The sequence below is a fragment of the Nyctereutes procyonoides genome, unplaced genomic scaffold (genome assembly GCF_905146905.1).
Source record: "Nyctereutes procyonoides isolate TBG_1078 unplaced genomic scaffold, NYPRO_anot_genome, whole genome shotgun sequence".
Classification (NCBI taxonomy): Eukaryota; Metazoa; Chordata; class Mammalia; order Carnivora; family Canidae; genus Nyctereutes; species Nyctereutes procyonoides.
The window spans coordinates 5,700,295-5,716,878 of NW_026575144.1; the positions used below are offsets into that span (position 1 = coordinate 5,700,295).

Consider the following 16,584-nt stretch of genomic DNA (forward strand, 5'->3'; position numbering starts at 1 on the left):
AAACTACCTACCTACATGATTTTCCTGGGCCAACATCACGAGGAGAGAACTTATTTCAAGAACCAAGTCATCACTTGCTGCTGGCCTAGTAAGTGTAGATACTGCACTGAGCGGTTGGAAAGGTGGGTAGCCACCAATATTTAGGGCCAGGTGGGTACCCAGACAGTTATCACCCTAGTCCACTTGTCTCCACACCCCATGCTTCTACCTCCCAGAACCCTTGAGGTAAGACCCAAGGAAGGATCCTTGGGCTTGCATTAAAACCACCTTGCTGCCAATGGAGGTCTGATAGGATCCAATTGTTGTTACTTAGAAAAAAGTGCTTTTGCAAAAGGGGCAGGTTAGAAGAGGGAGGTAATATGAACGTTCTTTAGAAAAACAAACCTTTCTATATGCTTATCAATACCCAAAAGGCTGAGGCCACCCAGGACACAATTTGGTCCGTGGAATACTGAGTGGAGGAGGCAGCTGGTGTGAGGAGGTACCCTCACTGCCTCACTCCTGGGAGCGATTAGTCATCCTTTTTGGCTGGGGCGGTGTCAAAGAGCCAGGTTGCTTTCTTGCACAGCAGAGAGAACCAGTAGATCTGGGGAGCTATGAGGAAGGCATTGGCCACATTGCAGTAAAGGGATGCTGAATGGCACTCAGAGTGGGCTGAGTCCCTGCTGTTGGCCATAAGACCAGTACATGAAAGGGAAGAGGAGGATCCGACAGGAAAGGAAGGTGGTCAGCGTGAGGATTCCGTTCACTTTGTACAGAAGGGTGTGCTGCTGCTTTAGCTGAATCAGGACTCTGCCCAGTGACACAAACGGAGTGCTCAGTTCCACCATGAAGATGCAGCCAACAAAGAAGTCCCCAAGGTCTCCCCTAAGCCTCTGTGCAACTGGCACAAGGACAAACAGGATGACTGTGTGGTGTGCAACCATGAGGTGGTTTTTACTTAGGAAGTTTTGAAAAGTGGTGAGGGAGTGTCTGTGGTTCTAGTCTCTGGTTCGGTACCACTCACAGAGGTACATGGCGTAGAAGTCACAGATCATGTACGGAATCAAGAACCAGACATACTCTCGGGCAAGCCAGTGCCAGCTGGGGTCATTTCTCCCCCGGTGGCAGGGGGACACCTACTGTCCCTGACCAAGGGGGCCCTGGGAGCAGTAGGGTCTTAATATTTTGGATACACTTGTCTTATAGCATTTAAATTTTACATATATGCATATATATACATACACACACATACTCTATTGTAATTTCACTATAAGAAAAGATTTGTATAGTTTTCCTCTTAGCATTACCTATAGCACCTAGCATAGACTTATATAGGGTAAATGTTCAATACTACTTGCTGAATGAATAGACAAATTAGTAGAACTCAGTCCTAAAAGTAATGTGACTATCCAAAATTTATCCCTCCAGTCATGGCTGACACTAGATGATTCTAAAACAAAACTACTTAATAGTTTCCTAAGACCACTTTGTATAAATGATGCTATAATCATCATTATTATTGTTCATAATTACTAATCTGGGACTACTTGCTGAATGAACATCAATGAACAATCTAACTTAGGTGACACAGCTACTAGTACTTAGAAGAATTTCTAGGCAGATATTCATTCAGGTTGAGGGTCAACAAGTAATTAACCAGGTATAAAAGTGAATGCTAAACATTAGTAATATTTTTGATACTCCATCTCTCAAAGCTTCATATCTTTACCACTCTATGTATTTTGTTTTTATCTTGAGTTATATGTTTAAAATAATAGGATCACATTCCATATAAGAGGTATGCCATAAATCTAGACTATCTTGTCTTGTGCACCCTTTCTTTTTTTTTTTTTTAGTACTACATATTGATGCTCTTTATAGACTCAGTGAGGCACTAAATATGTCATGTACACATGTATTTCCATGGGTAGAACATATCTGGTGCCTTCCTGATAGTACATTATACATACTGAAAGAATCTTCATCTTCCAAAATGCTCCCCCACCTGCCATTCCCAGTCTTTCTGCTCATCATAGATTTCTCACTTTGGTGTTTAAAGAAGGAATCCTTATAAGTCATTTATCCCATGATGGGAATGAGTTTCAGATTCCCTGTCCCCAGTGCCAGAGTAGGGACCATGATGTCACTGAACCGTGACAGTGAGGAAAAGGCCAGGACATTTATGAGAACCAAGTACCATGGACACATTTTACTGGTTTTATAATTTGGCCACAGGGCAGGCACTTCTCTGTTTCTTTCTAGTTATTTCTTCATTTTCCATTTTTTTTTCTGCAACACAGCTTGACATGATTCCTTTTCTTTAAAAATTTTTCTGGCCAGAAAACAGAACCTCAAAATGTACTTTATTGTTACTCTTTAAAGCAAGAAAGAGACCGTGCCTCCATGTAAGAAGTTGTATCATATTTACACAATTAGTATGTGGAGATGGCAACTGAAAAAATAATCCCTACCATATGTGTTTTGTGGGTATTAAATGTAGAACATAGCATCAAAGCATTTTTGAATAAAAATATTAAGGACCTAAAAATGCGACAGGTTGTTTGATCCTACAGTTTTAATCCACATTATTTCAAAATATTCAAGATCACTCCTTTTTTTCCCTTGGGGATTGAAATTATTCTCTAAGATCTAGACTTGGTCATGTCTCTGAATACTAACTATCAATTAACGTTGAAAGAGGAAAGCTGTGTAGAATGTGAAAGAAGAACATCTTACTCATCTGGTCACCCCTGCCAGGCACAATGATTTGGGCTAAACTCTCACAATCCTGTTGTAATTTCTTAGCAATATTCTTTTCCCTGATTCCTGGACACGTTGTGCTCTAAGATACTTGTTATCACACCTAGAGAACAAACGAGGTGTGGGTAGCATTTTGGTGTCACTTTACTGCCTTTAGGTTTGTGCCATGCTGAAACTACTCTTTCATGGTATCCCTGGTCTCTTTCAGAAATGAAGCCCACGTTGATGACCTCAATATATTCAGAGTTCTACTATCTAGCAAATGGCTGTGTTTTCTTCATTTTGTAAACAGGGCCATAGATGAGATTATTGTTCAGCAGATATTTATTTCCTCCCCCAACTCCCAGTTTCCTGGGAGGAATATGCTTCCTCAGCCTTCTGATGCTAACCCTGGCCATGTGACTTGCTTTGTCCTCATGGTAAGTAGAATATAAGACCCTGCCTTCTTGATTTGGGTTTGGTCACCCATAGGATTTGGTTTGGCCAATGGGATGTGAGCTGACATGACACAAGACTTGAAATAGGCTTGTATTTTGCCATAGGAAGAACATATCTTGGGTAATCTCTTGTTTAAGGACAATGAGATATGTGGAACAGACCCTGATCTAACCTACAGTGTGGGACAAGATAAGCCAAATCCCAGCAGACCTAGATATGTGGGAAATAAGTGTTTATTGTGTGTTAAGTACATGATTGTGGTGATGATTGACTAAGGTCATCAGTGATGTACCAAAGCCCTTATAACACACTCTGTATCTACTGCAATTTGGTTTCGCAGACTCCATTCTTCATCACCTCCAATCTATCTTGCCCAACACTGCTGCTTCCAACGTCCAGAATCTCTCTTGTAATCATGTAACTTTCTATATGAGGTTTTAGATATCTTCATGATTAGGAGCTAGTTTCATTAACTTATTGACCTGGGAACCCTTATATTTCCCAGGAATACAAATTAGCATCTCAAGGGTCACAACTGGAGAAATAGTAGTCCATAGGATAAAGTAAAAACTTAGCATGACATTAAAGATCGTACACAGGGCTCAAACATACATTTTTATCAAATTTCTATATATTTTTAAGTTTTAAACTATAAAAATATTATGATCCCAATGAACATTTTAAAAATACAGGAAAATAAAAGAAAAAAATTTAAAATTATATAGAGCCCATCCTCCAAATATTACCAGTATTTGATTTCTATTTTATTTCCTTTCACTCTCTGTGCTATAAATATTTTATCTGCTTATAATCATACGGGACACTAAAATTATAAATACAGACTTTATGTTTATATTTATAGAAAAATATATTATTAAAATTTTATTTTTCTTTGTACTATGGCTATATTTCAAGCAAATAAATTACAGTATTTCAATAAATAAAATGTACCTACCTACTGCATCAGCTTTGCCAATATTAACATCTTCATATTCATGTCCCAGATTTTTATGTTTTCTCAAGGAGAAAGTAAAAACAGTGTAGAATGGTTAATGCCTCTTGAGTTTCCCCTCCCCAATTTTACATCCCTTTCCTTCCTCCTCAAAGATAAACACCTTCTTGAATTTATAATTTCCTTTATATTTTTATAATTTGACTACATATGTCATATCCATAAATAAAGAAATGTTTTATTTTTATGTTTTTAAACTTATAAAATTGAGATTGTGCTCTAAATATTCCTTTTTAACTTGCATTTCCTCTCTCAGTATTATATTTTTCAGATTTATTCCACATTGTGTTCTTTGCAATTCATGTTCAATTATTTTAATTACAATATAAAATAGACCACAAATTTTTCATCCAGTTTTTCCTTTCCACATTTTTGTCCTCATAAGCAATGCTGTGACAATCTAAAAGTGTAATTGGATTGTGAACGTGTACATTGTTCACTTTCCTAGATACCATCATATTAAATCTCTAAAAGCTTGTGCTTATTTATATTTTTACAGGACATGAGACGTCCATACATATCCTCACCATCAAAGGTATAGCCAAACTTGTAAATTGATTGACCATTCTGATGAGTATGAAAATATATATTGAGGTTTTATTTTGAATTTCCTTGATTTCTTCTGAGGCAGAATATTTTTTCATGTTTCCTGGTCATTCAGGTATCTGCTTTTGTGAGTTTCCTATTTATATCCTTTAAATATTGTCTTTTTTAAAATTTGATTCCTTACTAGTTATAACTGTAAAATATGTTCAGTTGTGAAATACTACAGCAAACTGCAAGGGGAAAAAAAAAACATGGAATCACCTCAAATCCTACCACTTGCCAGTTAATATTATTAACATTTAGCTGCATTTTTCTCATAGTGTTTTAAAACATTTAAATGTTTTATACAGTTAAAGTGAGGAACAGCTGGGAAGAGGGCCTTGGTGATAGAATTTTCCACTGGGTTGTTTATAATCTTTTCCAGATTAAATCCCAAGAAATAGTCGTACAATATGTGTTTGAAACATACAAAACGCTGTCATTCAAGTTTTCTGGCATTGCAAATAACCAGAATATAGATATTGGCTTTACTTTTGTGTAGAACAAAGGCCAATGATTTGTTTAGTCTTTTTTTGGGCTCTCTTACTAAACCTTGCACATAGGTCATCCATTGTCAATAAGCACTTGTAGAGAGGAGTACCATGAATCCTGCAAAGGGTTTCACCAGAAAAGGAGCACAGCAGACGAAATGATACAGCTCACAAGTAACATCTGGTGCCAAAAAAGTGGAAAAGGTAAGAGTGCAGAGAGAGAAATGCCATAAAGCTAAGCTAAGCCACGTAACGCCCTCAGGCTTCCAATCACAAAATCCAATTTATTATTGATTTTAGAATGCAAAGTGTGACTTAATTAACACAATGCCTAGAACTCCTCTTCTTGCTCATTTTTTTTTTTTTTAATCTCCTGCATGGCGGCACCTGGGTGGCTCAGTGGTTGAGCGTCTGCCTTTGGCCCAGGGCATGATCCTGGAGTCCTGGGATCGAGTCCCACATCGGGCTCCCTGCATGGAGCCTGCTTCTCCCTCTGCCCGTGTCTCTGCCTCTCTGTCTGTGTCTCTCATGAATAAATAAATAACATCTCTAAAAAAAATAAATAAATCTCCTGCATGGTTTCAGTATATTTTTAAATGAATGCTTAAATAGAAGGATCACATCCACAAGCAGTTTCTGAGTCTTTGAAAAATGGTGAAGGTCTTTCTAGAGCTGTCACACGTGAAAGACAATCTGGATGCTTTTAAAATTCTTGGGTTACAAACTTTCCATCCAAAAGCACTAAGATTTTTCTCAAATTCTGACATTTGCTATTACAGAAAGGTTAAGGTCAGGCTTTGTAGGCAACATTTTTCTTTCTGCCTGGACAAATGTAGGATTTATTTTTATTCTTCTAATTCAAACATTTTGGCCAGTCATGTTCAAGTATGGTTCTCTTTTCTTTGATTCTGTCCAGCATACAGTGAATCCTCCTATTCTTGATACTTGTCTTTGGAGGACTGGGAGAAGCTGCTTTTTACTTAACGTGTGTTTTTGATTATTGCTTCATCTCCAGTTGTGCTTGTTTCCTTCTCTTTAACACTGAAAGTCATTCAGTTTCATCTGAAGTCTGCTTTGTAGAGCCACAGTCATCTCCATTTATCCTTTTTATCCTTTTTCCTCTGTATTTTGTAAAAGTTCTGGAGCTTGCTCAATGAGTCACTGATTTCATTTTCTATAGTGTCTGTGCTTTCTTCTCTCTCCTCTTCTTCTTCTTCTTCTTCTTCTTCTTCTTCTTCTTCTTCTTCTTCTTCTTCTTCTTCTTCTTCTTCTTCCTCCTCCTCCTCCTCCTCCTCTTCTTCTTCTTCTTCTTCTTCTTCTTCTTCTTCTTCTTCTTCTTCTTCTTCTTCTTCTTCTTCTTCTTCTTCTTCTTCTTCTTCTTCTTCTTCATATAGTTCATGCACAACATGACATTAGCTTCAGGTGTACAATATAGTGATTTGAGAAATTTAGACATTGTCCTATGTTCACTTCAAGTTTAGCTAACATCTGTCCCAAAACATTGCTGTTACAATATCATTGACTGTATTCCTTTATGCTGTACCTTTTCTTCCTGTGACTTATTCATTCTGTAACTGGAAGCCTGTACCTCCCACTCCCCTTCACCCATGTTTCCCATCCCCTCCAACCCCCCAGAACCGTCAGCTGTTCTCTGTATTTATAGGTCTGATTCTGGGGTTCTTTTTGGTTGTTTATTTATTTGTTTTAGATTCCACTTATGAGTAGAATCATATGGTATTTGTCTTTCTCAGTCTGACTTATTTCACTTAGCATATGCTCTAGCTCATGGATGGAACTCATGTTGTCTCAAATGGCAAGATCTCACGCTTTTCATGGTTGAATAATACTCCGTGTGTGTGTGTGTGTGTGCATTATTTTGATGTAGTCACAATAGTTTATTTTTGCTTTTACCTCCCTTGCCTTAAGTTACATACCTAGAAAAATGTTGCTATGACCAATGTCATAGAAATTACAGCCTGTGTTCTCTTATAGGATTTCTGTGGTTTTAGGTTTCGGTTTCATATTTTAGGTCTTTCATCCACTTCAAGGTGTTAAAAGGTGGTCCAATTTCATTCTTTTACATGTAGCTGTCCAGTGTTCCCAATACCATTTATTGAAGAGAATATCTTTTCTCCTTTGTATATTCTTGCCTCCTTTGTCAAGATTAATTGGCATATAATTATGGGTTTATTTCTGGACTCTCTATTTTGTTCCATTGATCTATGTGTCTATTTTTGTATCAGCTCTGTACTATTCTTTACTGCTATTCATTTTTATCCTGATGTTTAGTTTTTGGCATCCTAAAAATTCTTTCTTCACTCAAATCTTCATTTTATCTCAACCAATGTATCTCATTATGACTTTCTATTACTGTTTCATGGGGACACAATGTCTTGCATTCTACTGCTTATGCTCCAATTTTCTAAATCTCTTCTGTTTAATATAACAAATCATCCTCTGAGTTCTGGTCTTCTTCTAAGTCTTTAGGCTAGTGCTTTCTTCCTTTATGATGCATGGTTGTTGATATTTCCCCATAGTTCATTTTGTTCTTCTGTTTATTTTTCCAACAACAAGGAAAGATCTTTATTGATTTTTTCCCCAATAGAAAAAAATATGTGAATTTTCCTCAACACCTTTCTTTGTGGACTTGGGTGTAGGCTGAATACCCTTGTTATACCTCAGCTGAAATACTCATTGACAGGTACAGCTTCTAGTCTTAACTGCCAGAGTCCAGCAGTCCTTTACCCCCATTTTATCCATAATGACTCTGCAACCTTCTCCTTTCCCCAATAGCATGGTATTTTGACTATGATCACTATTTTAAAGACCGACCTCCTTGTTCAGGTCTCCAAGTGGAAGAAGGAGTGCCTAATGTGAACCAATGCCAAAAATTCCATTTTGATTATTTTGATGGTCAAAGCCCTGCAGAACCCCTGCTGAAATGTCTTTTAAGTGTTCGTTTTAATTTTTTTAATTGAAATTTTGCTTTTCAGGAAATTTTAAGGACATATGTACTGAATTAAAGACTGTGTCATCAAATGATAGGTAGAAAAGTTCTGTTATTCAAACTGATGACCCCTGGCTTCATCTTATGCTCTCCTTTCAAAAATTCATACCTATTTCCTAGGAATTAATTTGCTTTTATTTATAAGTAATTTTAATAATTCCTTTTCAGTATTGTGCAGAAGTATCACTTCTATTTCTCAGTCAGATCTTAAATATTTCTGACCTACCCATAAGGGCATAGGAGTGGATTAAAATACAATTCTGGTGTGGCAATCAGGGTTCTTTGGTTATAGTCAATCAATTGCACTTTAGTTGATTTAAGCCAAAGGAAATACGTTGAAAATATTCTCAGAAATCAGAGAGTTGAGAGGCAAGTTGGAGACCAAGTTTGAAAGAGACAGAAGTGTCAACCGGGAAACCTGGAATCAAGGACTGTAGGAACTAGAGGAATGAACTCACAGAAGAAAGAATCTGGCTAACCTTCAGGTTATTAAACTCTGATCATGCCATATCTACCTGTTACTCTGTTTAAGATTCAGTCTTCAGGGAGTGAGTGTCCAGTAGGCTTTATTTTTTTTTTCCAGTAGGCTTTAGATCACAAACCTATTTCTTTTATCAATAGGGGCAGGACTCCTGGTTAGGATCTCACCACATGGAATCCTGAGGGAAAGAGGTAAATCTTCCACAAAAGCCAAGGTGCTTATAAGAAGGAGAAATGGACCTGAGATTCAAACTCCCATGAATGTCCATCAAATGAAAATTAACCTGTACCTTCAGATTTCATCCACATGATCTTATATCTCACTCACTTAATTTCTTCTCACATCTTAATTAGCTGTATTTTTGCTGGCTTTGTACCTCAAAATTGGTCATCAGCTTAGTGTTATGGTTTTAGGTGACTTGTTGAGAGGTCACATCTTACTGTATGCAAAGAGACCATTTAGAATCAGATGAACTTAAGTTAAATACCAGCTGCTCCACTCACCCAGCTATATGATCTTGGACAAATCACTTAGTTTTTCTAAGCATCAGTTTCCAAATTTATCATATTGTTTTGGAGAATTTAGTGGGGGTAATATATGTAAGACTCATAGAAAATATTCAATAAATAATCTATTGTGTTAATACTATGGTTACAGTTGTGTAAATTGTTATTATTATCATTAACAATTGACTAATTCATATTGACCTGTTTTTCTCCACCTCAACCCTAAAGGACTTCTAAATTAATCCTCTGACACCACCAACCCTCAACAATGGGAAGAGAGAATCGTAATAATCTTTCTCCAAACATACAAACCTCATTTCCAATGAATAATAAGCTAAATCAGCACCTGACTGGCCTACTAAAGGCAGGGCACCCTTTAGGGACTTTTAGTTCCATTCAAAAACTCAAACTATTGAATATGGCCAAAGTAATTATGGATAAACTACCTAGTGACCTGCTTAAAGGACCTTTAATGAACACTTATTCCTAAGACAGGGACAGTAACTCTGCCTGAGCAGAAAATTAGTATGTTGTACTTGAAATATCCATTGACACATGATGGTGTAGTTCACATTTGTTTGTCATAACTACGGGGAACATGCATGATGAATTCCAAATATCAATGGAAAAATGCAGTTAAAAAATGTCTAATTGAAAAAAAACAGGTTAACTTTTCTAAAGTGCACATGCAATATTAATTTTCTAGGATAGATCATATATATTGGGCCACAAAACAAATATCAATAGAATCAAGAAGATAGAAATTATATCAAGTATATCTTCTGACCACAATGATATGAATTTAGAAATCAATAACAGAAGGAAATCTGGATAATCAAAAATACGTGGAAATTAAGCAACATGATCTTTAATAACTAATAGATCAAGAATAAACTGAAATAAAAATGAAAAATATCTTGAGATAAAACACAATGGAGGCACAACACACCAAAACTTATGGGATTCAGCAAAAAGCAGTTCCAAGGGGAAAGCTTACACCTATAAACACATACACTAAGAAAAAAGAAAGATCTCTAATAAACAACTACCATTGCACCACAAGGGACTAGAAAAAGAACAAGGTAGCACAAAGTTAGCAGAAGGAAGGAAATAAGAAAGATTACAGGAGAAATAAATAGAGAATAGGAAAACAATAGAAAAGATTAACAAAACTAAGGGTTAATCCTTTAAAAAGATTGTCCAATTGACAAACCTTTAGCTAAACTAAGAAAAAAGAGAAAAACTAAAAGGAATAAAATTATAAATGAAAGAGAAGACATCACAAATGACACTACATAAATACAAGGGGTCATAAGAGACTACTATGAACAATTATATACCTACAAATTGGACAACCCAGAAGAAATGAATAATACTTAGAAACATACAACTACAAAGATGGAAACATAAAGGAATAGAAAATTTGAACAGATTAAAAATTAGTAAAGAGGTGGAATTAATCATAACATATCCTCCAACAAAGAAAAGTTCAGAACTGGTAGTTTCACTGATGAATTCTGCTAAACATGTAAAAGAGAAATAAAAACAATCTTTCTGAATCTTTCTTCAAAACTGAAGAAGAAACCACTCTTAAAGTCATTTTTATGAGAGTGGCATTACCCTGAAAACACAACCAAATAAAGACACTATAAGAAAATTACAGGCCAATATCCTTGATGAATATAGTTGCAAAAGTTCTCAACAAAATACCAGTGAACCAAATTCGACAGCACATTGAAAATATTATACACATTTATCAAGTGGGATTCATCCCTAGCAATGCAAAGTTGCTTTGCCATACAGGAATCAATAAATGTGATATATCACATTACTATTATGGAAGAGTAAAATCATATGATCATCTCAATAGATACAGAAAAAAATATTTGACAAAATTCAACATATTTTCATGATTAAAAAATCTCTGAATAAAATTGGGCATAGAAGACTGTACTTCAATATAATAAAGGCCATATATGATGAGCCACAGCTAACATCATACTCATTTGGGAAATATTGAAATATCAGGAGCAAAGCAAGGGTGCCCACCCTCGACTCTCCTATTTAACATAGTATTAGAAATCCTATCCAGAGCAATCAGGCAAGAAAAGGAAATAAAAGGCATCCAAATGAGAAAGGAAGAAGTAAAACTATCTGTTTGCAGATGATATGATCTTATATATTGAAAACCCTAGAGGCTCTACCAAAACTTTAAAACTAATTAAAAAACTCGGGTAAGTTATAGAATAGATACCAATATACAAAAAAAAAATGTTGTATTTCTGTACACTCGAAAACTAAGACATTGGTGAAAGAAATTGAAGAAGACAAAAATAAATGAAAAGATATCCCATATTCAAGTATCAGAAGAATGAGTATTCGTTAATGTCCATACCACTCAAAGCCATCTATAGATTCAATGCAATTCCTAGCAAGATGTCGAGGACTTTTCTTTTTACAGAAGTAAATAAATAATCCTAAAATTCATATGGAGCCATGAGAGAACCTAAATAGCCAAAATAATCTTGAGAAAGAAGAATAAAGCTTGAGGCATCACACATTTTTATTTCAACTATGCTACAAAGCTATAATAATTAAAACAGTATGGTACTGGCATAAAAGCAGACACACAGACCAATGGCATAGAATTGAGAGTCCAGAAATAAACCATGGATATACAGTCAACCAATATTTGAAAAGGGAAACCTATTTTTTTCAATAGAGAAAAATAATTTCTTCAATAAATGATACTAAGAAAATAGAATATTCAAATGCAAAAAAAAATGAAATTGAACCCCATCTTACACTACTCACAAAAATTAACTCAAAATAGATTAAAGACTTAAACATAAGACTTACAATTCCTAGAAGAAAACACAGGGAAAGCTCTTTGAGATTGGCCTTGGCAATACTTTTTTGGATATGACACCAAAAGCAAGAACAACAAAAACAAAAATAAACAAGTGGAATCACATCAAACTAAAAAGCTTCTACACAGCAAAAGAAATTATCAACAAATTGAGAAGGGAACCTAAGGAATGAAATTAAATATTTATAAACCAAATATCCAGTCAAGGGTTAATATTCAAAATACACAAGGAACTCATGCAACTAAATAGCAAAAAGATCAAATAATCCAATTAATCTGACAAATGGACAAAGAACTCAAATACTTTTCCAATATACAAATGGCCAAGAGGTAGATGAAAAAAGTGCTCAACGTCACTAATCATCAGAGAAAAGCAAATCAAAACTGCAATGAGATAGCACCTCCAAGCTGTAGAATGACTGTTATCAAAAAGAAAGACGTAACAAGTGCTGGCAAAGTTGTGAAGAAAAGGGACTCTTTGGGAACTACTGGTGGTAACATAAATTAGTACAACCACTATGGAAAAAGTATGGAGGTTCCTTAGAAAATGAGAGACAAACTACCATATGATTCAGGAATCCTACTTCTGAGTCAATTATATACCCATTGACTTCTAGAACTGTCTGTACCATTTTGGAGGTTGCTCATTGAATTCTCAAGTATTGGTGCCACTTGTATAAATGTGGACCTCATTCAGAGACTTATTTCCAGGTGGATTACAAAGCTCTGTTTTTTAAACTTTTATGCATATGAATCACCTATTGATATTGTTAAAATGCAGATTCTGATTCAGTAGGTCTGCGCTAAGATTTTGCATTTCTAGAAAGCTCTAATATGATGTTGAAGCTGCTATCCATAGATCAGAGTCCCTAAAAATGAAGAAAGCTTATAATCTGGAATCATTGTATCTTTAATTTGTATAGACTTCACTCAAAAGCATGTTTAAAATGCAAATTCCCTGCCCTACTATACCTCAAGAATTTGGTTTCATGATGTCTGAAATTTGCATTTGAATATGCATCCCAGGTCATTCTAATGAAGATGGCACTTCACAGACCTTTGAGAAATACTAAGTGATTATTGGTATTGCTGCCTGATGTAGTATAGTTAGGGTATAGACTAAGCTGATGTAACAAAAATACCCCAAACAACGGCTTAAATAAGATAGATGGCAGTATCTCCCTCATCTGCCAGTCCAAAGAAAAATTCCAAGCTATCACGGCAGCTCTGCAACATAATGCTAGTATGACCCAGATGCCTACTATCTTGTTGCTCTGACATCTCTTGGGTTGTTGTCTCTGACTGCCTTTTCAAATCTGCATCACTACCATATCTATAGCCCAGCTCATAGGAAGGAGAAAGAGAAACACTAAAGGGTGAGCTATTTTGTTTTTTTCCCCTAGTTATTTGGTTTATATGTTATTGAAGTGTATGTTATATACATTAAACTGCTCTTATTTAAGGTAAGCAATTTGAAGCAATTTGAAAAGTTTTGTCTTAGTTGTAACAACCAAAATGTCCATGCAGGGTAAGTGAATACACCATTTCTTTTAAGCAATGGATGCAGACTGTACATACATTAAGCAGTGATGATAACTAGTCAAAAGAACACACCAAGCTGCAAAGGCGGCTGGGTAACATTGTCTCAAACTGGGCACCATATGCAAAGGGTTATCTCCAGTTCTACCTAGGAGAGAATAGACTGTAGCACAGCCAGCAACCCACAACTCCTGGCAAACCTTCCATATGTCTTAAAACTCAGGGCAGGCATCTCCTTCAACAGGCTTCTTCTGACCCTCAGAGCTGAATTAAGTTGTCCCTTCTTTGCTCACTGAAACCCACTGTTCATGAATCTTCCTAAATCTAGGATGTTCAGTTATCGAAATGACTCCTTTGTGCCTTCATCTATATGTTCCCTTCTGGCATGTGTCTATTTGCTCTCTGTCAACAAATGACAAAATTGAACTAACCTGGTATACTTATGAAGGTTGATAATGATTGACATTTCCTTTTTAATATTAATAATACCAATCTCTCATTTCCCAGGTGCCCACTATGTGCCAAACACTATTCAAGGCGCCTTAAATATATTACCTCTTCCCTTCTTCACGAAAATTCTGTGAGGTAGTCATTATTATTCATACCTTATTTATGAGGAAACCAAGGCTTGTCAGGGTTACAAAACTCACCCCAGTTTCAGAGCTAATGGGAACCAGAAGCAGAATTTAACTTATCTGTCTGAGGCAGAATTTAACTTATGTCTGATCCAAAGCCTTTCTACCCAAGCATGCCTCTTCTCCACTGTCATTATTGTGATGATCAATCTCTCTAAAAATGCACACTATCCATATTTTAAGGTGTTTTTTTTAGCATGTTTATATATGTTATTACTTGCCCTGGAAGGAAATGTTTCCTAGTCTCCTTTTTCATCTGCATGCCATAAAAAGAAATTATCTGTAAGGTATTGCTCATATAAACTAAGAGCTAACCTGATTTAAAATCAGAATCTCAATGTCCTAAAAGAGCCCAAATTAGAATTCAAGATGTGGCTTATAGCCTATTTCACTGATGGAAAAATGGAGACACAAAGACATGAAATGACTGCTGGAGTCAAATAAGATACTGGTTCCATCAGGTTTAGGCTTCCTGTTCCCAGAGAAGCAACACGTGTCTGGAAAGAGTATGGATCATGCAGCCAAACAACGCAAATTCAAATACTGACTCTGTCACTTGAGTATGTGACCTCAGGCAAGTTTTCTAACTTCTTTGAAGCTGTTTCCTCATTTGTAGATGATATAAAGATACTACTTTGTAGGTGTGTTGTGACTATTGGAGATGAATTATGGAAAGTACCTAATATAGTGCCTAACAGAGTTGAGTGCTAATTAAATGTTAATTTTTTCTCTCCATCATAGGCTTGGCTTTTTCTGGAGCACATATTGCCCTCTACAGGGCGAGATTTTTTTTTGTTTTGCTTTGTTTTTGTTTTTGTTTTTTACCCTTTCTTGACATCCACATAAATTTCACATTGTAGAAATCTAGAACTGAGTGCACATGAAGCAGAGTCCATTCTAAAGGGTTTTATTTTTTTTTAATTTAAAGGAAGAAAAAGCAAAAAGTGCTGAGCCAATATTTCTACTATTCAATCATTAAATATTAATCGATGTCAATGCATTTGAGGGAGCCTTTAGCTGTGACAGGTGAGCTGAAAGTAGAAATTCTGATTTAACGAGGCCTCCCAGCCGCTTTGGCAAAATGTCAGGGTGCAGGGTGTGGTAGAGAATAATTAACTGATAAACAATCTTCCAAAAAAGATCAGTAACTATGAAATTGAGGACAAAGACAAAGATTCTCACATTTTCTCCAAAACATTTTTTTCTCATGGGATCTCTCAGTCCTTTGTGAATCAACCCTGATTCAGTACCCCCGAAGTCGGAATGCCCTTAACTGTTTTGTTTAGACGGGGCTATGAAATGATTAGGCTGTTGAAATGATGAATCAGGGAGCACTGCAGGATTTTTCACAGTCTCTCTGAACAATGCCCCATATCACATTTACACTGACAGGCTGTATTTTTATATTTGACATGTGAGAGGAACATGGAAAATAACATACTGACAGCGCCTTAGATACCAGTCATACATCTTCCTAACACAGATTGATGGGTGGGAAAGAATATTATTTAGTGAGCCCTTCTTAAGCTCTCCAAGGAAAATATATAGATCCACCAGTGGGTTGACTTGAAACTCATATTAACATTCCTTACGAGCAAGAAACAGTAAAACAACTACCATCCATTTTTGCACAAGCCAACAGATCAGAAAAATTAGCAGAAACCAATCCAGTACCTGTACATTTCTCACTAATGGGTCATACTTTGCTCCTCCCCGCCTAGCAATCTTAGTAGGTGGAATTTCCCCCATCGAGGCACATTGGTCTTTCTCAATTTCAAACCAAAGCTAAAAGATAAGCTGGTAGGAACATTGAAGCCACAGCTTTAGCTGCTCAGAGACCCAACCTGAAACAGAAAAACAAAACAAAACAAAACAAAAAAACTGAAAAGGAGCAGCCCAGGCTAACCACATACCTGTAGAGAGACCCAAAGAACCATGTGAGATTGCGACTGCCTTATACCTAGGAAACATAGAATAAGAGAAGGAAAAGGAAAAAGAAAAAGTGCCCTGGGGCATCCAAGTGGCTCAGTCAGCTAAGGTCTGCCTTGGGCTAAGTCATGATCTCAGGGTCCTGGAATCAAGGTCCCGTATCTAGTTCTCTGCCCAGCAGAGAGCGTGCTTCTCCCTCTCCCTCTGCTACTTCCCCTGCTTGTGATCTCTCTCTCTCTCTCTCTCTCTCTCTCTCTCTCTCTCTCTATCCCCCTCTCTCTCTAATAAATAAAAAAGTAATCTTTTAAAAAATAAAAAACATGCCCCTTATAGTGGATGCTGTAATCTCC

General features: G+C 36.3%; 1 pseudogene; it reads right to left on the reverse strand.

The window, feature by feature from the left end:
* Nucleotides 1-511: 511 nt before the first annotated feature.
* LOC129499108 (TLC domain-containing protein 3A-like) lies at nucleotides 512-16,054 on the reverse strand (annotated as a pseudogene).
* Nucleotides 16,055-16,584: the final 530 nt, after the last annotated feature.